The 23,638-nt window shown below is 42.0% G+C and overlaps 1 pseudogene; it reads left to right on the top strand.

The window, feature by feature from the left end:
• The first annotated feature begins 7,532 nt into the window (after positions 1-7,532).
• LOC126092803 (uncharacterized) lies at positions 7,533-20,656 on the top strand (annotated as a pseudogene).
• Positions 20,657-23,638: the final 2,982 nt, after the last annotated feature.

The following is a 23,638-nucleotide window of genomic DNA, read 5'->3' as shown; positions in this document are numbered from 1 at the left end:
ATTTCTGTAAGGAATTAAAAATTGATATGCTCTTGAATGCATTATATACAACCAGTTAATTAATAAAAAGATATACCAGTGATAAAGTAAGCAGTTAGTAAGAGATTATTGTGTTTTAATGTTTTATGAGGTGTCTGGATAGTGCCACTAAAGACATTTTTAACAAAATAAACTGGGTCCTTTCATAATGAAATCTTTAGTTTACCAAATTTATCTCCATTTTCATCACCATGAGTTAAATTTCTGAATATGGTGCAACATCTCAGTAGCATAGATACTGGTTACAGCAGATCTTGATGCAGTATATATTTATGCAGTTTATATTAATAAAAATAACTATATCTGTGTATGTACATTCCGTGTCTCCTCCTAAACCACTGGATTGAATTCAACCAAACAAAGTACGCGAATCACTTACTATCTGTAAAGAAGCTCTGTTGGGATAAGAACCACCTATCTCCCACAGAGATGAAGTCAGAGCTGTACCAAGGTGATTCAGCACCCCTGATAAAACTGACGAAGCTGCCTCCATCCCCTCCCTCCTGCTGTAAAATTGAGTGTCAGTTATTTTTCTAAACATATTTAACCAATATTATACTTTTGTAAGTAGGTTTAATACAAATGGTGAAACTGACTGCCCTGTGAGATTTGATATAACTACACTGGTTTAGTGTGTGTCAGAATTTCAGTCACATTAGAATAACAACAAAATACCTTATACCTAAGCAAGGCCTGCTTTTTATGGTCTAATGACACTGGATGCTTGAGCAATGTAGCTGATGACCAGTGAGCACTATCTGATTACATGAGGGTTCAACTAGATGAACATAGTGTAGGTATCTATAGACACAATGGCTAACAACTCTAGTAATATTAGAGGGAAGTGCTCTAATCTAGACTCCCCCCCTACCCCACCCCCACCCCCACCACCACCGTCCTCCTAAAGCTTGCCCTGAATTCTCCTGAACTATAGTGGGACCAAATGTAAATAGCAGTTTAGGCTTCTTTAGCAGCATGCACAAGTCCAGTCCCCTGCTCCACTTGTTGCTTATCAGTGCAGTGTGCCACTACATGTTTTGACAATGGAAAAAGTTTATACGTTGTACTATATTTTTCATTATTCCTGCTACATATTGGCAGGTGAGCCTTTCAGTCTATACGTATTCTTGAATGGCAAGGTTTAAACTTACTTTTTATGACCAAACCATTTGATTTAGATGTTTGGTTAAAAATTTATTCTATCAACAAAATGTAGGCTGAAACATGTAAACTGGACTCCCTTCAGCTGCTTAAACTAAACCCCCCCCCCCCCCCCCCCCACACACACACACACTTTTTCATGTTTGAAGTCTGGCTGTATTATGAGTACACTCTCTTATTCTCTTGGAATCCCTTTTCAGATTGCAAGATGATACTAGGGAAGGCTGATCACAGAGAATGGAGACCATCGGAAATGACTAAAGTGATTGATGCAATTTAGAAGAAGAATATGGGTTGGAAGAAGGCCGGTAATAGCTTAATGTTCCAAAAGCAACAGTTATGATATCATGTTATGATGTCATGAATTACAGTAAACCAGTGGAAACATAAAAACCAAAAAGAGGCAGACCTGCAATTTTGGGTAAAGATTTTGAAGAAGAGCTGGTTTAGCATCATCTTGCTGTCGAAGCTTCTATCTTTTAGCTTATTCATAATGACTTGTGAGGAATGGTCATACAAATGGCAAACAGAAATAACTCTGAACACCCTTTCAAAGATAAAATTGCTGGGCAAAAGTAGGTTAGTCTTTTTCTTAAACACCACAAAAGCAAACTGTCACAGATAAAGCCTACACCAATATCCTACAGCAGGGCTCTTGGGTCCAACAACAAAAACACAGTGAAATTCTTTTACCATCTGGAAGATATTATATTATACTGACATTGAAACTAGATTATGTTTTCCTGATTTAATGACCTTTTCTAATTTTGTTTAGTATTAATCAAACAATGGAAATTCCAGGTAGAAATATCAACAACGTGCAGCAGATCTGGTAGATGACATGGCTGCTTTCACAGGTTGCCCATCCCCTGATGGGGTAGGATAAGCCTGTGACAGGACTGGAATAGGAAGTGCTGGGTGGGTGGATTGGGAAGGTTTGACACCTGGGTCTTCCACAGGGATATGATCATTGTGGCAAGGGTTGGGATTGGGAGAGGTGTAGAGATGGACTAGGATGTTGTGGAGGTTGGGTGGGTGACAGAATACCACTTTATGAGGGGCGGGAAATATCTTGGGTGGGATGTCCCTCATTTCAGGGCATGATGATAGGTAATCAAAGCCCTGGTGAAGGATCTGTTGTTCCAGTTGTTCCAGTCCAGGATGGCACTGGGGTATGAAGGGGACAATCTTTTGCAGCTGGCTTTTGGGGGTGGTGGGAGGATTGGGGTCATGAGGGGAAATGGCATGGGAAATCTGTTTGCAGACTAGGTCTGAGGGACATTACCTGTCTGTGAAGGCCTTGGTGAGACCCTCAGCATACTCAATAAGGGAGTTTTTGACACTGCAGATATGCTGTCCACAGCTATATGGGAGGGATTTTTTGGTGTGAAAGGAATGACAGCTGTCAAAATGCAGTTACTGTTGGTGGTTGGTGGGTTCAATGTGGACAGAGGTGCGGATGGAGCCATCAGAGGGAAGGAGGTCAACATCTAGGAAGGTGGCACACTGGGTTTAGGAAGACCACCTGAAGCAGATGCGAGAGAAGGTGTTGAGGTTGTGAAGGAATGAAGATAGCGTGTCTTGACCCTGGGTCCAGCTCACAAAGATATCATCAATGAACCTGAACCATGCTAGTAGTTTGGTCTTTGGGAGGCTAGGAAGGTCTTCTCTAGATGGCTCATAAAAAGGTTGGCACAGGAGGGTTCCATGAGGGTGCCCATGTCTGTGCTGCAGATTTGTTTATATACCTTCCCTTCAAATGAGAAGTAATTGTGGATTAGGATTAAGTTAGTAAGGAATGAGGTAGAGGGTTGGGAGTGTATCCTACACCTTCAGGGGCTGGGTCACCTTTGAATGCTGCCCTGCCATTTACCAGCTCTACTGAAATCATTGTACACCTCTTTATATTGGTATGACTGCCAACCAGCTGTTGACCAGGATGAACAGCCATCACCAAACTGTGGCAAAGATCAAAGTAGACCACCCTGTAACACAACATGCAGCTGAGCACAGCACACTTGACTTCAATGTCTGCTTCACTATCCGAGCCATCTGCATCCTTCCCTCCACCACCAGCTTTTCTGAACGACACAGATGGGAGTTATCCTTACAGCACAGTCTCCACTCCTGTAATTATCCCAGACTCAACCTGAGATAACACACTGCCCCCACACCCTCCACCCAACAGTTTCCACCCCCTCTGTCATATCTCCTTCCCATTCTCGTCTCCCACCTTGTTTATTTGCAGCCTTCTGCCAATGCATCCACCCGTCTTTCCCCACTCCTCTCCTTTTTTGTTCCTTTTTTTCCCCCACCTCCCTGCCCACTGTCTCCTGACGCTGCAACTGTTGGCAGTCTAGTCCCTTCACACTTCACCAAACAGTATTTGTCTCTCTCTCCACCTGTACAGTACTATTTCCTTCCCCTTCCCCACCTCCTCCAGATTGCTGCTTGCAACCCACATGATGTTTCGTTCCAGCTCAAGATGCTAAAGTTGGTTGTCATGTGTGCATGAGGCATGCTTGCTTGTGTTTTTGTGTGAATGTTGTGTGTGTCTCTCTCTTTGCTAACAGAGGCAGTGGCCGAAAGCTGTATGGGAGTATCTTTTAGTTGTGCCTGTCTGCAACTTAATGTGTCTTCTTTACAATAAATAGCAATCATTACTTAGTGTTATTTTGGTTATTTGTACAAAGAGCCCAATTTTGGAAACTGCTTTAAAAAATCAATAATTGTAATATTTTTGAAAATATTTTTAAAAGAACTTTTCATTATATTTTGTAAGAGTAAAATGTAAATGTTACGTACCATTATAAAGTAAATATTACTATTTTCAATTTTTTCAATCAAAAACAAGACAATGGTCTGATACTGGGCATTTTCCTCTATTCATCAGTCACAGAAGACTTACTCTTGAATTCTTTTTTTATTTATGCTGCAGATCGTACCAACCAAAATTTGCGGGCACCAAAATCACTAACTGCGGAGGCAAGCAAATTAGATATCATTTTCACCATTTTTGCTTGTTTCTTCCACATATGGACCTTGCTTCCATCACCGTGCCTCGCTCCGTTACTCAGTTGGCAGGAAAAGGCAAGAATCAGAAGCCTTTAGTCAAATAGAATATTTGCTTCAGCACACAACTTATACAACTGCTTTGAGGTCCATAGCATAGGAGCACAACAATTCCACTGTTGGATATGAACAAGTTGTGTAGGCAGGAGCTGCATAAACTAAGCACAGTGTTGCCACATAAAACAATTTACTAACATAAGTCTCTTTGGTAGTAATCATTTTTTATGATACTATGTGGGTGAAACGAGACAGAGAAGTAACTGTGACAAAAGCACATGTTTATAATTGCAGGCCAAGGCAAAGGCTATTTCTCAAAAGCAGAAGATAGAAACACAACAGGCAGGAGAGCATCTCATGATTATTTCTTAAATCTTTGTCTCTGTTTTTTTCTGATAAATTTTTGCACTCTTTCTGTGCTGCACTCTTAGTGGATGCCTATCTTGTCACTCTTTCAGTGTGGCCGTGGGTGAGACTGAGTGTGAAAGACAGTGACATAAAATCATAACTTAGGAAAGTAAATCAAATTTATGCTCACTATCTGTATTATTTGTAAAATGGTTTATTTAGGTATAAATACGGGGGAAGGTGATACACCTGTGTCACCCCTATGGATGGAAAAGGGGGGAAGAGAAGTTGTGATATATAAAAGTATTCAATAACAATCATTATTAGTACTGAATTCGTAGTTTTCAGGGATGCTTGGCTCATTGGTTACAGTACTGATGACGCTTCAATCCTATGGGTAGGGGGTGGGGACAGTAGGGAACCAAAGACATTGACATATCAGCATAATATCTCTGTAACATCTGAAGCAATTTCTACTAATTTTGGTACTGATCACCTATTATCTGGAAAAAAATCATTGTGGCAGTAAGACACCTTTAGCACCATCATGGCAGCATGTGGAAGTAAAAAGAGGTGACATGAAAGCACAACTCAGGATTGTCCTGTGCAATTTTAACCAAATTGTGTATATGAATCCATCATTATTTGTATAAAAATACTGTGGGAGTAAGGTCAACATCACAATGGTAAGTGGGCACATACTGCCAAGTTCTTTGTAAATTTCACCTGATTTTGTAATCACTGAAATAACAAATAACACCCTTGAAGTTCCATTTTGTTTCCACATCCACTTCTGTAGCTTCATTTATTTTGTCAGGCATTGCATATGTGATATATGTATATGTGAGTGAAGCCACAGGTAAAAAGCTAGTCTGATATAAATTAACTAGTCCATATGTTCCATACAAAAGAGAAAAATGGATGTTAACAATATTTGACAAAGAGAACTGCCCATTTATTAGCGATAAAAATAGAACAATATCAGGCTGAGCATACAAACAAAAATACGAACAAGTAATTTCTATCTTCCAAATACAAACATAACTTGAGTAACCTAAGTAGTGAACAAGTACCTTACTTACAAACATTCCATCCTGCGGCTTGATCAACAATAGGATATTTTGTGTTGTTGAGGTAGACAATTTGATTGTGACTATCCAGTTACACTGAGAACTTTATAGAGGCCACTCAATGCAAAATTGGGACAAAATTTGTGAGTCAATTGAGACAGCACTGTGGCTGAGGGGTCAGGCTGGGGTGGAGATGGGAGGGAGGGGGGGGGGATTTCATGTCTTACCAGCCTTGATTATTTAGATGTTACAAGTATTCGTACTGGAGTAAACTAGGAAGGAGCACAGGGACTGTTTTACAACAGTGCAGTTCACAGGGATAAGATATACACAGCCCATTCCTTTTGTGGAATGGTGGGCTCCACTACATGCACTGTGTGCAACTCTGTCCTGCTCCTTAACTCTGACCGCATTAGAGGAAACAGGAACAGTTTTTGACATCACTATTCACATTTCTGGGACTGAAATAACATTTCATAATGCTATTCTACAATTGGACCATACTGCCAAACACTACTCAGTAAATCCATGGCCTCATAATCATATAGCATATATGAGGGCTGTTCAAAAATTATCTGACCTTATTTTTTATTGTGGAAACCAACAATGGTATTGGGGTGTATGCCCAATCTCTATGTTTGTAGGCATATGTAGTGCACATGCCTGACTTTTCACAGCTGGGAAGCAACCAGTCGCTGGCTAGCCATTGACAAGTGAACATGTGTAAGTGGTAATCGTTGGGTGTTGGGAAAAATGACAGAAAAAGTGTGACAACATTATTGAATCAAATATTGTTTTAAACTTGGTGGTTCTCGAGCTGAAGCAATCTGCAAGATTCAAGAAGTGTTTGAGGATGCAGCAATGGGTATCACACAGATAAAGGGGTGTTGCAACCATTTCAAAGATGGCTGCTCATTGGTGAAGAGTGAAGCACATTGAGGTTGTTATTGATCACATTATGACCCAGGTGTTACAGGATAGAAAAATCATGACCAGAGAACTTGAGGTTAAAATTAGTGTTGGATCACTCATTCCTTTTCAATGGAGCATTTGGATCACAGGAGAATCTCAGTAAAATTTGTGCCAAAGTTGATAACAACTGAGCAGAAGAAATTTCATTCAGAGTTTGCAAAGGACAGGCTGGATACTGTGAACAGTAATCCCAAATTCCTTAACACACTGGTGATGAGTCCTGGGTTTATGGATATGACCAAGAAACAAAGTTCCAGTCAATAAGAAGTACTACCAAGAGGTTCTGCGTCACCATTATGAAACACTGATACAGAAATGGCAGGACTTGTGGACAGCAGGCAATTGGCATCTTTACCACAATAATGCACCCACTCATAGTTCTCAGCTAACTGAGAATTTTTTGGCCAAACACAACACTGCTAGTTAACCTTTTGGGATGTGAGGTCATGGTCCAAGAAACTCTTCCCTTCCTGACGTTTCATCCAGGACTGTACTGGACATCTTCAGAGGTGCTCCTCCACTTAGTCTTGCTAAATGACTGGTCAGACGTCCAAGAGCAACATATATGTCACTCTCAGACGTTCAACCAGTCAGTCGGCAAGACTCAGTGGAGGAGCACCTCTGAAGGTGCCCAGCGCAGTCCTGGAGGGGTAGAGAATACTTCTTCCTTTTCATTCTCGTCCCCTCGCAGCAACAATCGCTACTCGCTAGCCCTATCCCTTTCTTTCCGCACGTCATGGGCGGGGTTAAGCACACAGACTGCAGCAGCCACAAACCTTTGTTGCGAAGCCTATTATTATTATTATTATTATTATTATTATTAAGCGTTATTGTCAGTATTACCAGTTTCTTTACACCTGTAGACAGAACGAGATGCATTTCCGATTCACTGATTTTCTTGCGGGTGCAAATGGTAAGTACACATTCCAGTATTTTCACCATCAGTACTACACAAGGCAGTTTAGTAGTAGTGTAGTAAAATGGCTGTTTTACTTTTTTTAGAATGAGTGAATGTGGAATTGAAGATTTGCACAAGACTCTCCCAAAGAAAAACTGAAATCCAAACACACTCCCGTTCTTTTTTTTTTTTTTTTTTTTTTTTAAAAATGGACTTGTAGTCCGAGGTGATAGGTTACAATACAGCATCACCGGTCTGTTGCGGTCTAACTGTGTTGGTGGGCCAGTAAATTTCCACTGTGCAGTGACTTTGTCACTGCAATTCACTTTGCTCTTTTCTTAAATACTTTAACTATTGGCACAGCCTTCTTGATAAACATGCACGAAGGTAGGTGGCACCAGGATCGTCGATGTTATCGTTGATCTACCTATAAGCGAATGCAAATATCGATTATTTAAAAATTTTCATTTCGTATCTTCGCTTTGTTTGGCTTGGCTTCCTGTAGTGCACGTGTGATTTGTGAGTGTAATTTTTAATCGAGTGAGTTACGTAAAATATTTGGCTGTGCCTAAACGAATGTGTACATTTTCTGATATCCTTTCCTGCAAATATCCGGCTTTAAGAAAGGGAGAAATGAATTTGAAGCAGAATGTAGGATATGTAGAGCTGGAACGTACGTCTCAGTGGCCAATAAAGGTAAGAAATAACTCGACAGATTAACTGTCATGGTTTTATTTCATTGTTTCATAGTCATTAAATTTATTTGTATTCGGAAGGTTAAAGTGCAGTTTACATGTCGTCAGCTGCTGCTTGAATTGTAGATGTTGGTAGCTGTGCGTCGAATGAAGGGAGGTGAATGGTCTTACGTTTTTCGCTTTGTAAACAATTCCGTGTTGTTGACATAACAAAACAATTGACGCCACATTGTCACCACAATCAATGTTTTTAATTTTTTTTTTATATTGCTTCAGTAACAATTAACTACTAGTTTTACCGGTAATTCCAGGCAGTCACGTGACTTGTCCAAAGCTGACGGGTGGTATCCTTGTCTGCAACTGACCCGTTTGATGTGTCCTTTTTCTTTCTTTGTCCTCCTTTTTGAAGCTGTTTGTCCTCCTTTTCAAACAATTACATCTGGTCACCCTAGACGTACCTTGCCTTAGAAAACAGGAAATGTGTCGGCAATTCTAGCGCTGCAAGGGCAGAGGGAGAAGCATACACAAAGCACGGAGAATTCACACAGGGAGACGTATGAAAGAAGTCAGCTTTCTTAACATGTTTTTCTCGATGGTATGGACGTTCCTTGTAAATCACGGATGCCAGCAGACTGAGACGAAGCTCAAACATAAGTCTGTGCAGGCATCACACAGAGACAGCAGTTACAAAGAAGTGTAGTGTAACTGCTCTCACAATAGCTTCAGAGTGCAGAAAAACATCGAAAGAACGTCAAATCGTGAGAAAGATGCCAATTCCCGAGGCACACACCAGATGGGAAATTTCCACCCAGCACGGAGAGGTGTGGCCTTGAAACGATCTGAGCACTGAAAATTAAGTCCGCCAACGACAACGCCGAAAGGAAGAAAATTACTTAAGGGTAGTTGAGCTGAGAGATGGATGAGGAGCGAAGAAGGGAGTTGGCAGGCTAGCGCAGAAGCGAGAGGACATGGGCGCTCTTCCATCCATTACCACCATCCACCTTCCAACATAGTGATATCATAGATTCAGCCACACAGCCGACAACAGACAGACAACACGGAGATCGTTCTGGGCCTCACTGCAAAGCCGCGATTGCTGATGAGGGCAGTCGACTCGCGCCGCACAACACCGAGGCGACGCGCTTTACCTACTGCTTGCTGACAAAAAGAACAGCCACGCTTCCCTAGGTCTGAGTCGTTAAAATTCGGTCCACATCGATTCAATCGTGTTTAGCGTCCGGCCGCTGATTTTTTTTTTTTTTTTTTTTTTTTTAAAGAAGAAAAAGGGGATGGGCGGGCTGCTTGAGGGCTTGCTTTACCCTTTTCAGCCTTTTGCTGTACAAGTACATTAAGTGCATCTGATCATATTTACAGTATAGAGTATGAGACATATACAAAAATATAAAATAAACTATATTAAAAATAAAATAAATTAGAAATTGAAGTTCAAAGATCTAACCTAACCTAATCTAACCTAACCAAAACTTTTAAGTCATATTGAAATACAGTGTAAGTTTTACAGATTATACAATATTTTCCATCATGATTATTCCATAAATTCTCTTTGACTACTTTAGAATACAAAGAGGTTGTAGCATACGATAGAAATACAGTACAGTAATATACAGTGTGGATGTGCTCTGAGCGGACTGATTGATGTTTGTGCATTAGTGTGGTGTTGCTTCATTTTATGTGTGTGAGTTGTGGTGGTGTTATTTTATGTTACTACTTAAGTGATTTATTTATTGATTAACTACATGTGTGTATATGTGTATAGATAAATATGGACAGATATGCTTAAACATTAGCGTTAACATTAACATTGATATTGACAGTGCCTCTTTTCTTTATATTGCCTGCTATAGGTGGGAGGTTTGGATAGTTTGGTGTTATACAATTGATTTGAGTTAATTGGTGCTCTCATGTTTACATCAAATCCTCCAATCACCTTAGGGGGATGACTTTCGTGGCAGTGGTATACAACTGCATAAATTTTATGTCTATCCTACTTTTTATGTCTAACTTAGGTCTATCGCGCGCGCGCGCGTGTGTGTGTGTGTGTATTTTCTGGGATTAGTTTCTGTGTCTTTGGGTCAGGTGTGGGGAAAGTGGGATGCCTTGGATTAGTGGTTCCATGATGGGGGCGAGGTCTGGGTATTCTTGGCTGGTGTTGTGTGCTACTGCACGCACTAGTTGGGTGTATTTGAATTTTGGTCTCCTGTTCACTAGTGGTCTTGTTGTCAGAATGTCTTCCATGTCTGGGCGTTTCGTTAATATGTGTCTCCCGTAGTTTGCTCTGAGTTTAGTCAGTCTTCTGTAGCGGCTCCACGCCTGTGATGTCATATACGTCGTCACTGGGCGTGATCCTTGGCAGTCTACAGATGCTGCGTAAAAGTCGTCTTTCGGTCGAGTAAAGTCGTTATGCTACCGGTTTGTGCAAGCCCCATAAGGGGGCTGCTGCGTATTCTATCACTGGTCTAATGTACGTCTTGTAGGTTTGGATCGCCGTTTGGTCGTCACATCCATGGAATCGTTCTTGTACTTGTCTTCAAAATGGTTCAAATGGCTCTGAGCACTATGGGACTTAACTTCTGAGGTCATCAGTCCCCTAGAACTTAGAACTACTTAAACCTAACTAACTTAAGGACATCACACACATCCATGCCCGAGGCAGGATTCAAACCTGCGACCGTAGCAGTCGCGCGGTTCCAGTCTGTAGCGCCTAGAACCGCTCGGCCACTCCGCCCGGCTTTGTACTTGTCTGATTAGGCATTGTCTTTTTCTCGTCTTGTTTAGCAGGTAAGTGAGGTGTGTTTTCCAGTTTAAGTACTTGTCTAGGTACACTCCTAGGTACCTGGCAGTGTCGTTAAGTCTTAGTGGTGTGTCCCACAGCGTCAGTTGTATGTTATTTGTGTTTTGTTGTCGTTTTTTGGTCAGGTGTCTGTGTCTGAATAAAACCATTTGGGTTTTGGTTGGGTTTGGGCGGATTCTCCATTTTGCCATTCAGGTTTCTAGTCTTTGTAAGGTAAGTCTATGTCTATCGTTGTACGGTTATCGTCTTCAATTCTGTGCACCAGTAGGCGGTGTCGTCAGCGTACCGTCGTCACACCTACCGTTTCGTTGGGGGTTGTTGTCGTTGGTACGTCAGCCGTGTAAAGCGCGTATAGAAGCGGGGATAGGATACCTCCTTGTGGCACTCCTGCTTGGAGTGTGAATTCTTGGGAGGAAGCGCCGCCGACGTGTACCTTGCACTTCCTGTTTGTGATGTACGTCCGTATTAGTCGTATAACCTTGGTCGGGAGGCCCAATTTGTCCAGTTTGTTGAGCAGTTCTGTATGCCAGAGCTTGCCGAAGGCACGCCCCATTTCTGAGAAGACTGCTAGCGTGCAGTGTCCTCTGTTGAAGCATTGCGTTATTCCGTTGGTCGGTCTGATTAACGGGTCATTGGTGGAGTGATTTCGTCGGAAACCTGATTGTGTCAAAGGGAAGATTTCGTTGCGTTCTACGTACATTTTTACGCGGTCAGTTAGTATCCTTTCGTATGTTTTCCCTACGACGTCGAGTAGAGATATCGGTCTGTAGGATCTTGGGTCAGTCTTTCGTTTGTCAGGTTTTGGTAGCATTATTGTTTTGCTAGTTTTCCAAGTGGTAGGTAGTGTTTCGTTTGTGAGACAGTAGTTGTAGATGAGGGAGAGGATGGGTCTCAGGAGGTGGGCTGGGGCTCTCTGGAAGTGTATACGTCTTATGTCATTTTGTTCCGGGGCTGTGTTACGTCCTGAGTAAATGGCATTAATTATTTCTGTGTTGGTGATCTCTGCAGTCAGCGTGTTTTCGTCTTCTGTTTCTGTCGTTGGGGTGTTTAGGGTTATGGTTATTGTTGCTCGACGTGTTGTCTGAAGTTGTCGTCGAATTTACCGTCTTGTGTGAAAGAGTGTACTTGCTGCAGTACTTGTCGAAATGCCTCGGCTTGTTCTGCTTTGTCTGTTGTTGGCTCGTTGTCCACTATTAGTGTAGTGTTTGTTGTCTGTTGTTGTCCCGTTAGTGTTTTAAAACGTTGCCAAAATTTCCCTCCTTCCCTATAGTTTAGTCTTGTGCATGCGTCGTCCCACTATGTTTGTCGGTATTCAGATATGATTCTTTTAGTTCTGGCATTCAGTCTATTCCATTGTCTAGGTCTGGGTTGTTGTCGTGTCTGATTTTGTCTACAGAGTTGTTGTTTTTTTTTTTTGTCGAATTAGATTGAGGGCTTCCTGGGGGATGGCTTGTTTCCAATTTTCGACTACTATGGTGGGAATGGCTCCATCTATTGTTTGATTGTTTGACAGTCTCTATTCTGTCAGTGGCGTGTTGGACGTCATCATCGTCAGTTATCGTCAGTGGTATTGATAGTCGTTCTGTGAGTAGGTCTTTATATTTGTCCCAGTCCGCATTTGCGTATTTGCGGATCGTTCGTCTTGTGGGTATATGGTCTGGGGGCAGGGTGGCGCTGGTCCAAAAAAGGATTGGTAGGTGGTCGCTCGTTATAGAGGTGCCCACGACAGCATCTGACATTGTGTCGCTAATGTTGTGTCCATACAGTACGTGGTCTGGTGTAGAGTGGCTTCGGTGCCCCTATGAACGTCGGTTGGTTGACTGGTAGCCGATCCAACGGTTCTGTCGTCAGGAAGTCAAATAGACTTCGACCGTTTCCGTTATCGGCTGTGTCCCCTAGCATATGGTGTCGTGCGGTTGAAGTCTCCTAGTATTATGTATTTATTGTACGTCGTCATATGTCGTAGGAAGTGCAGTGGTAGGGGCGTTCCGGATGGGTTGTACAGACAGGCTATCGCGAGAGTGCGTCTATTTCTGTCTCTTATATGTACTATAACTACTTCTACGTTATTGAGTGGTGCCGGGAGAGGGATCTCCTTTCCTGCAATCGTGTTCTGTACGAGTAGAACTACTCCTCCTCTTCCATCTAGTCTGTCCTTTCGGAATGTGTTGAATTTGGGGATGTTAAAGGCGTGTGTGTTCCTTAGCCATGTTTCGGTGATGCCTGCAACATGGACACCTTCCTGTTGTATGGTGTGTGTTAGTAGTGAGCGTTTCGGTTTGACGCCTTGAGTGTTTACCGATACTCGTAGTAGACGTAGTGTGTCGGCCGTCGTGGAGGTGCCTGGGAGGGAGCGGGCTGGGGTTAGGGGTGGGTGCCTGTTTAATTCGTGTTCTGTAGTGTGTGCTGTGGTGTGTGCTGAGGTGTGGCCAACCTCAGTGATCTAATACTAAACTGTGAGTAGCCATTGTAAAGTGACTGGTGAGCTTCGCTACGTTCCTTAGTGAAGTTTTACACTGCATTATATGTGACGAAGAGGTTCCTGACCCATCGCGGTCAACGCCAAATACTCCATCCACTCCGCAGATCTACATCTACATCTACATCCATACTCGGCAAGCCACCTGACGGTGTGTGGCGGAGGGTACCTTGAGTACCTCTATCGGTTCTCCCTTCTATTCCAGTCTCGTATTATTCGTGGAAAGAAGGATTGTCGGTATGCCTCTGTATGGGCTCCAATCTCTCTGATTTTATCCTCATGGTCTCTTCGCGAGATATACGTAGGAGGGAGCAATATACTGCTTGACTCTTCGGTGAAGGTATGTTCTCGAAACTTTAACAAAAGCCCGTACCGAGCTACTGAGCGTTTCTCCTGCAGAGTCTTCCACTGGAGTTTATCTACCATCTCCGTAACGCTTTCGCGATTACTAAATGATCCTGTAACGAAGCGCGCTGCTCTCCGTTGGATCTTCTCTATATCTTCTATCAACCCTATCTGGTACGGATCCCACACTGCTCAGCAGTATTCAAGCAGTGGGCGAACAAGCGTACTGTAACCTACTTCCTTTGTTTTCGGATTGCATTTCCTTAGGATTCTTCCAATGAATCTCAGTCTGGCACCTGCTTTACCGACGATCAACATTATATGCTCATTCCATTTTAAATCACTCCTAATGCGTACTGCCAGATAATTTATGGTATTAACTGCTTCCAGTTGCTGACCTGCTATTTTGTAGCTAAATGATAAAGGATCTATCTTTCTGTGTATTCGCAGCACATTACACTTGTCTACATTGAGATTCAATTGCCATTCCCTGCACCATGCGTCAATTCGCTGCAGATCCTCCTGCATTTCAGTACAATTTTCCATTGTTACAACCTCTCGATACAACACAGCATCATCTGCAAAAACCCTCAGTGAACTTCTGATGTCATCCACCAGCTCATTTATGTATATTGTGAATAGCAACGGTCCTATGACAATCCCCTGCGGCACACCTGAAATCACTCTTATTTCGGAAGACTTCTCTCCATTGAGAATCATATGCTGCGTCCTGTTATCTAGGAACTCCTCAATCCAATCACACAATTGGTCTGATAGTCCATATGCTCTTACTTTGTTCATTAAACGACTGTGGGGAACTGTATCGAACGCCTTGCGGAAGTCAAGAAACACGGCATCTACCTGTGAACCCGTGTCTATGGTCCTCTGAGTCTCGTGGACGAATAGCGCGTGCTGAGTTTCACATGACCGTCTTTTTCGAAACCCATGCTGATTCCTACAGAGTAGATTTCTAATCTCCAGAAAAGTCATTATACTCGAACACAATACGTGTTCCAAAATGATACAACTGATCGACGTTAGAGATATAGGTCTATAGTTCTGCACATCTGTTCGACGTCCCTTCTTGAAAACGGGGATGACCTGTGCCCTTTTCCAATCCTTTGGAACGCTACGCTCTTCTAGAGACCTACGGTACACCTCTGCAAGAAGGGGGGCAAGTTCCTTCGCGTACTCTGTGTAAAATCGAACTGGTATCCCATCAGGTCCAGAGGCCTTTCCTCTTTTGAGCGATTTTAATTGTTTCTCTATCCCTCTGTCGTCTATTTCGATAAGAGCAAAGGGTAGCACACTACGGAGTCGAGAAAGAAAAATAATTAGTAATGTCGCTAAATGCTACGAAGAGGCCGGCCGCTGTGGCCGAGCGGTTCTAGGCGCTTCAGTCCGGAGCCGCGCTGCTGCTACGGTCGCAGGTTCGAATCCTGCCTCGGGCATGGATGTGTGTGATGTCCTTAGGTTAGTTAGGTTTAAGTAGTTCTAAGTTCAGGGACTGATGACCCCAGATGTTAAGTCCCATAGTGCTTAGAGCCTCTTTTTTTTCTGCGAAGAAGAGAGCAAGAATAAAAAATTGCTCCACCCTCTTCCGCAGCCCATTACACGAACAGTTACTTATACAGGGGTGAGCGTCAAATGGCTCTGAGCACTATGGGACTTAACATGTATGGTCATCAGTCCCCTAGAACTTAGAACTACTTAAACCTAACTAATCTAAAGACATCACACAACACCCAGTCATCACGAGGCAGAGAAAATCCCTGACCCCACCGGGAATCGAACCAGGGAACCCGGGCGTGGGAAGCGAGAACGCTACCGCACGACCGGGTGAGCGTCAGTTCCGTGAAAAGAATGCATAGATTTTCTAAAGACAGCCCTGGAAAATCACCAGAAACTCCCGGAAAAAAAAGGTAAATTTCAGTTCAAAAATTTTCAGTTCGACATTGCTTTGAATCTGCCTTAGCGTTTGTCTGAAATACCGTAGTCGTTTTGTTTGTATGGTGTGAAAGAATTTCTTGTCCTCCGATAGGCATATAAAATTGAGTCTAAAGCTGTAAATTAGTCACATCTACGCAATTCGCTTTGTAGCGTAGCGGTTACGGTGTTGTACCGAAGGTGACGGGCACGAATCCTGTTACACCGCAATTTTTTAAATATTAATAGCAAGGACTGTTATAATCATTTTCACTCAATTCAGTTAAATGTGACTGCATAGTACGACACCAGGGACCATAACCTACTGCACTACCTAACACTACTCTGTAAGTGTTTTAAAAAAGTAGATTCTTCACCTGGAAACGTCTCCTTGTTACTTCTAACTACACATTTTTACAGTCTGACTCTCTAACCCTTTTTTAAATTCTCTTTTATTTAGGCCAAGATCTACTGGAAAAATCCAGTTGGATAATTTCGACAGGACTGTCGTAAAACAAACAATCGAAGATTTTTATATGGTACAGAGATTGCCCCCCCCCCCCCCCCCCCCCATGAACCATGGACCTTGCCGTTGGTGGGGAGGCTTGCGTGCCTCAGCGATACAGATGGCCGTACCGTAGGTGCAACCACAACGGAGGGGTATCTGTTGAGATGCCAGACAAACATGTGGTTCCTGAAGAGGGGCAGCAGCCTTTTCAGTAGTTGCAGGGGCAACAGTCTGGATGATTGACTGATCTGGCCTTGTAACATTAACCAAAACGGCCCTGCTGTGCTGGTACTGCGAACGGCTGAAAGCAAGGGGAAACTACAGCCGTAATTTTTCCCGAGGACATGCAGCTCTACTGTATGATTAAATGATGATGGCGTCCTATTGGGTAAAATATTCCGGAGGTAAAATAGTCCCCCATTCGGATCTCCGGGCGGGGACTACTCAGGAGGACGCCGTTATCAGGAGAAAGAAAACTGGCGTTCTACGGATCGGAGCGTGGAATGTCAGATCCCTTAATCGGGCAGGTAGGTTAGAAAATTTAAAAAGGGAAATGGATAGGTTAAAGTTAGATATAGTGGGAATTAGTGAAGTTCGGTGGCAGGAGGAACAAGACTTTTGGTCAGGTGATTACAGGGTTATAAATACAAAATCAAATAGGGGTAATGCAGGAGTAGGTTTAATAATGAATAAAAAAATAGGAGTGCGGGTTAGCTACTACAAACAGCATAGTGAACGCATTATTGTGGCCAAGATAGACACAAAGCCCATGCCTACTACAGTACTACAAGTTTATATGCCAACTACCTCTGCAGATGATGAAGAAATAGATGAAATGTATGACGAGATAAAAGAAATTATTCAGGTAGTGAAGGGAGACGAAAATTTAATAGTCATGGGTGACTGGAATTCGTCAGTAGGAAAAGAGAGAGAAGGAAACATAGTAGGTGAATATGGATTGGGGGGAAGGAATGAAAGAGGAAGCCGCCTTGTAGAATTTTGCACAGAGCATAACTTAATCATAGCCAACACTTGGCTCAAGAATCATAAAAGAAGGTTGTATACCTGGAAGAATCCTGGAGATACTAAAAGGTATCAGATAGATTATATAATGGTAAGACAGAGATTTAGGAACCAGGTTTTAAATTGTAAGACATTTCCTGGGGCAGATGTGGATTCTGACTACAATCTATTGGTTATGAACTGCAGATTGAAACTGAAGAAACTGTAAAAAGGTGGGAATTTAAGGAGATGGGACCTGTATAAACTGAAAGAACCAGAGGTTGTAGAGAGTTTCAGGGAGAGCATAAGGGAACAATTGACAGGAATGGGGGAAAGAAATACAGTAGAAGAAGAATGGGTAGCTCTGAGGGATGAAGTAGTGAAGGCAGCAGAGGATCAAGTAGGTAAAAAGACGAGGGCTAATAGAAATCCTTGGGTAACAGAAGAAATATTGAATTTAATTGATGAAAGGAGAAAATATAAAAATGCAGTAAATGAAGCAGGCAAAAAGGAATACAAACGTCTCAAAAATGAGATCGACAGGAAGTGCAAAACTGCTAAGCAGGGATGGCTAGATGACAAATGTAAGGATGTAGAGGCTTGTCTCACTAGGGGTAAGAGAAATACTGCCTACAGGAAAATTAAAGAGACCTTTGGAGAGAAGAGAAACACTTGTATGAATATCAAGAGCTCAGATGTCAACCCAGTTCTAAGCAAAGAAGGGAAGGCAGAAAGGTGGAAGGAGTATATAGAGGGTTGATACAAGGGCGATGTACTTGAGGACAATATTATGGAAATGGAAGAGGATGTAGATGAAGACGAAATGGGAGATAAGATACTGCGTGAAGAGTTTGACAGAGCACTGAAAGACCTGAGTCGAAACAAGGCCCCGGGAGTAGACAACATTCCATTTGAACTACTGATGGCCTCGGGAGAGCCAGTCATGACAAAACTCTACCGTCTGGTGAGCACGATGTATGAGACAGGCGAAATACCCTCAGACTTCAAGAAGAATATAATAATTTCAATCCCAAAGAAAGCAGGTGTTGACAGATGTGAAAATTACCGAACTATCAGTTTAATAAGTCACAGCTGCAAAATACTAATGCGAATTCTTTACAGACGAATGGAAAAACTGGTAGAAGCCGACCTCGGGGAAGATCAGTTTGGATTCCGTAGAAATGTTGGAACACGTGAGGCAATACTGACCTTACGACTTATCTTAGAAGAAAGATTAAGAAAAGGCAAACCTACGTTTCTAGCATTTGTAGACTTAGAGAAAGCTTTTGACAGTGTTAACTGGAATACTCTCTTTCAAATTCTGAAGGTGGCAGGGGTAAAATACAGGGAGCGAAAGGCTATTTACAATTTGTACAGAAACCAGATGGCAGTTATAAGAGTCGAGGGGCATGACAGGGAAGCAGTGGTTGGGAAAGGAGTAAGACTGGGTTGTAGCCTCTCCCCGATGTTATTCAATCTGTATATTGAGCAAGCAGTAAAGGAAACAAAAGAAAAATTCGGAGTAGGTATTAAAATTCATGGAGAAGAAGTAAAAACTTTTAGGTTCGCCGATGACATTGTAATTCTGTCAGAGACAGCAAAAGACTTGGAAGAGCAGTTGAACGGAATGGACAGTGTCTTGAAAGGAGGATATAAGATGAACATCAACAAAAGTAAAACGAGGATAATGGAATGTAGTCAAATTAAGTCGGGTGATGCTGAGGGAATTAGATTAGGAAATGAGACACTTAAAGTAGTAAAGGAGTTTTGCTATTTAGGGAGTAAAATAACCGATGATGGTCGAAGTAGAGAGGATATAAAATGTAGACTGGCAATGACAAGGAAAGCGTTTCTCAAGAAGAGGAATTTGTTAACATCGAGTATAGATTTAAGTGTCAGGAAGTCGTTTCTGAAAGTATTTGTATGGAGTGTAGCCATGTGTGGAAGTGAAACATGGACGATAACTAGTTTGGACAAGAAGAGAATAGAAGCTTTCGAAATGTGGTGCTACAGAAGAATGCTGAAGATAAGGTGGGTAGATCACGTAACTAATGAGGAGGTATTGAATAGGATTGGGGAGAAGAGAAGTTTGTGGCACAACTTGACTAGAAGAAGGGATCGGTTGGTAGGACATGTTTTGAGGCATCAAGGGATCACAAATTTAGCATTGGAGGGCAGTGTGGAGGGTAAAAATCGTAGAGGGAGACCAAGAGATGAATACACTAAGCAGATTCAGAAGGATGTAGGTTGCAGTAGATACTGGGAGATGAAGAAGCTTGCACAGGATAGAGTAGCATGGAGAGCTGCATCAAACCAGTCTCAGGACTGAAGACCACAACAACAACAACAGAGATTGCTCCCAGTCTGAGAACACTTCGTCCTGTACTACAAGAAAAGATCGGCTGGACGTGGGGTATTACTTCACTGCGAAATATTTTGTTATCCATGGGATTCACATGGCAAAAAGTACAAAATAAGCGGTCTTTACTGCTAGAGCGTGGAGACATTGTTGATTGGCGCTCGCGTTTCATTGTGCAAATGAAACATCTGAGGGAAGCAGCCACAGAAATATTCTATTTGGATGAAACGCGGATCGACAGCCATATGACAGTACGTAAATGTTGGGTTAAGAGTGATGTCGGCGTTGTGAGTTGGGGAACGTCCTCCAAAAGACTGATTATTGGAAGCGTTGGATCAAGGAAGGGATTTGTCAGGGAAGCCGAACTAAAATTTTGGGCTAAATCAACTAAAGGTGACTACCATGGTCTGATGAATTTAGGAAATTTTCAAAGGTGATTTTCAAGCATGGTGCTCCCAAAACTTCCTCCGAAGTCGGTAATTGTGATGGAAAACACCCACATGGTATGGCACCAAAGTGAGGATGTTGGAACGGCTTCAAAATAGGCGTGTCGCCTGTAATGAGAGCATGAGAAAGCAGGTTCTGTTCGCTTTAATACAAGAGCATAGACCCGCTAAAAAAACATATGTAATTTACGAAATGGAGAAAGAGAAAGGCCACATGGTTGTACGCTTGCCTCCCTACAATTGTGATTTGAGTGCGGTAGTACTGGCATGGGCGAAATTAAAACGGTTGTTTAGGGAGCGCAACATTTCAGGGGACATGTCGAAAGTTAACCTTTTTGCGACCTAGTTAATCCCTTTTGTCTGTAACTGCCGATGACTGGGAAGGGTACTGCAGGAAGGTCTAACAACTAGAAGAAGAATATTGGAGGCGTGTTGGTGTTGTTGAACTAGCAATAGACGATATCATTATTAACACTGCCGAAACGGACAGTAGCGACGAACATGAAGCACACACAGGAGTACAATGAAAGTGATTCTGAGTGATGTATTTGAGGGTACAATACAGCGTAACAATTGTCAATAAATTTTCCAAATTTATTCCTTCTCTTTTTATTGCCACAATGTAAGTTTTTCTATTAGTTCTGTATAATGCCAAATTGTCCAAGAGAATTGTTCCGAAATTAGTAGCAATAGGCAGTATATTTAGTATGAAACTTTCGATTTCACTTCATAACGGCCAACAGTCGAAATTGCAATATTGGGTTTTACACATAAATAATTTCACGTATCCTGCAATTATTATATTATGCCGCTGTCCGCTTTTGCGCTAGTATATGCGCAACATTAACAGTTGCTGCTGCGGCTAATAGATGGCATTGTGTATACCGCTTGGAGCACAACTTTTATGTGGATGCCAGAGTGTTGCCAGCACTGCGTAACGTTAGCGTGACTTATTACCCCGCCAATATGCTGTGTGCCGGTGGGCGGAGCTTACCTCCTCTATACCCTGCACCCCCCCCCCCCCACCTCCTCTATACCCTGCACCCCCCCCCCTGAAACCAACAATTGGTATACCACAGCTTTCCTTAACAATGGGAGCGCGTCGCTGCAGAGTATTATTAGTATCGCCAGGGTTGTGATATGTACGAGAATTCTCGTACGCATACGAGAATTTCGTCATTTGTACGATGTACGAGGCAAAAGTGAATATCGTACACGAACATACGAGAATTTTGCCTAAAACTTTATTTTTTATTTTTATTTTAGCGTTTAATCCGATCGATAACTGGAGTCGTTACAGACCATTTGTTTGGAAAATAATCAATTCATCTGTTATATTTTTAAAATGATTAGAAACTGTTACGAATCCATGCAGTCTCTGTCAATGAACAAATTTCGGACAGGAGAAAGAGCGCCAAACTACCGGCATGACAAAACGATTAAAGTCGAGAATGAGGCTTAGTTCAAAGCCTGGCCGTGTAAAATAAATAAGCTAACAATAACGAATCACTTTGCTTTGCATGACATATTTCACTCAGTTCGAATTGTTAAGTTTCAGAAATAGAGTGGCCAACGAATCTCAAAGCACTAAATGGAACTTCAGTCGAATATTATTGGAAAGCAATTAACAGTAGACCTAATTACCCTACAATACTGTGGAATTGTTAAGTACAAACGAAAGACATTTCATCAGACGGTATTGTTTCTTCTTCAACAAACGATACTCTTAACAATGCGGTATTTCGCGTATAGTCATTACGAGTACGTTTAGCTGAATTCATTTACTGTGTAGTTTCTTTTTGTGAGTGTTTCGGATTACTGTGTGTTACTGTGAGTGGAGAAATGGGAAGTGACAGTGAATATGAAAACACAAGCACGAAACTTTCATGCACGCCGGAGAAAAAAGGTCTAAAAAGAGGTGAAATCTCGAAGACACAACGGTCTGTCCATCAACAACAAAAATTTCGTGATGAGTGGCTACATATGACAGGTTTACGTAATTGGCTGGTGCGCGATAGTGATCCGCTCAGGGCGCGATGCAGATATTGCAATACCAGCATGGTTTCCGAAATCCAGAATATTAAAAACCATTCCAGAAGTAAGAAGCACCTAAACTTGGATATTGCAAGGGCAATGACTCTTAAACGGCACAAAGCACGTGCCATTGTTTCTGATGTTATTGGGACGTCACACAAAGAAGTGTTGGCGAAAAAACTACAACACGCCAAATTTAGCATAATGACGGACGAGTCCACCGATATCGGAACTGTGAAAAATTCCTGCGTGGTGATCCGCTTTTATAACAAAGATTCAGGTGAGTAATAATAAGAGCTAGTTTTGAAATAATAACCAAATTAACTCTAAAATAAATTTTCCCGTTAAGTTACCACTTTTTATCACTTCTCCTTTTACAGGTTGTTTCAAAATTAAGTTTTGGGAGCTATATAAAGTTTATGAAGATGGAGACTTAAATGTTGAGAAAGCTTCTACTGCAGAAAATCTCTACAATGGTGCAGTAAAAACGTTTCAACAGCATAACATTCCATGTCCAATATTATTGGCTTTGGAGCAGATGGTTGCAATACTATGATGGGAGTTCGTAATTCTGTAGCAAGCACGTTCCGAGATAGCCCGGGAATTTTTGTAATGAAGTGTGTTTGTCATTCGGTGCATATATGCGCAAGCGAGGCGTGCAAGAACCTTCCAAGAGCTTGTGAGGACCTTGCGAGGAATATTTATGGTTTTTTCAAACTCAGTGCGAAGAAGCAGGCAGAGTTCAAGGAATTTCAGGTATTTTAGCATTTTATATCTCATAGACTTTATTTTACGTCCGATCGTATGGAAATTGGCTAAACATTATGTTTCATTCCAGGTATTTTTAAACTTGGAACCACACAAATTACTACATCCTTCACAGACACGCTGGCTGTCAATGATCGCGGTTGTTAGGACAATGCTGGAAAACTGGGATGCTCTAATGTTGTTTTTTAACCAAAAATGGCTTTCTGAGCGAGTTCTAAGTGCTGAACAAGTTTTTAACTGTTTACATGACTCCTTTGCAAAAATGTATTATATGTTCTTAGAGTGGATTCTACCAAAATTTACTACTTTCAACGAGTATTTCCAGTCTAGAGCAGTAGTAATTGTTGACCTTCATGACAAGATTAGAGCTCTCTATACAGAAATACTTCTGTATTTCATGAAACGCACTTATGTCATGGGAAAAATCTCAGTGATGTTGACCCAAAAAATGCAGCTCATCATCTGGAAGATTCACAACTGTATTTGAGTGTGAAAATTCTGAAGAACGTTGGCACACCAGAGATAAAGAATCACCCACATCTTATCAAGTAGTTTTATCATCGATGCAGGAACTTTCTTGTGGTGAGTACACCTCGTTTGCCTGAAATGATATATACTTTGTGTTTCATTGTTTTCTATACATTTGTGTGTTTATGTGTGGCATACCTAATGAGAGCTATTAATTCTCAAATATTACAGACAGCTTC

This window comes from Schistocerca cancellata, chromosome 7 (assembly GCF_023864275.1).
Source record: "Schistocerca cancellata isolate TAMUIC-IGC-003103 chromosome 7, iqSchCanc2.1, whole genome shotgun sequence".
Lineage (NCBI taxonomy): Eukaryota > Metazoa > Arthropoda > Insecta > Orthoptera > Acrididae > Schistocerca > Schistocerca cancellata.
The sequence above is the reverse complement of the archived record's forward strand: the minus strand, read 5'-3'. Positions and strand labels throughout refer to the sequence as shown.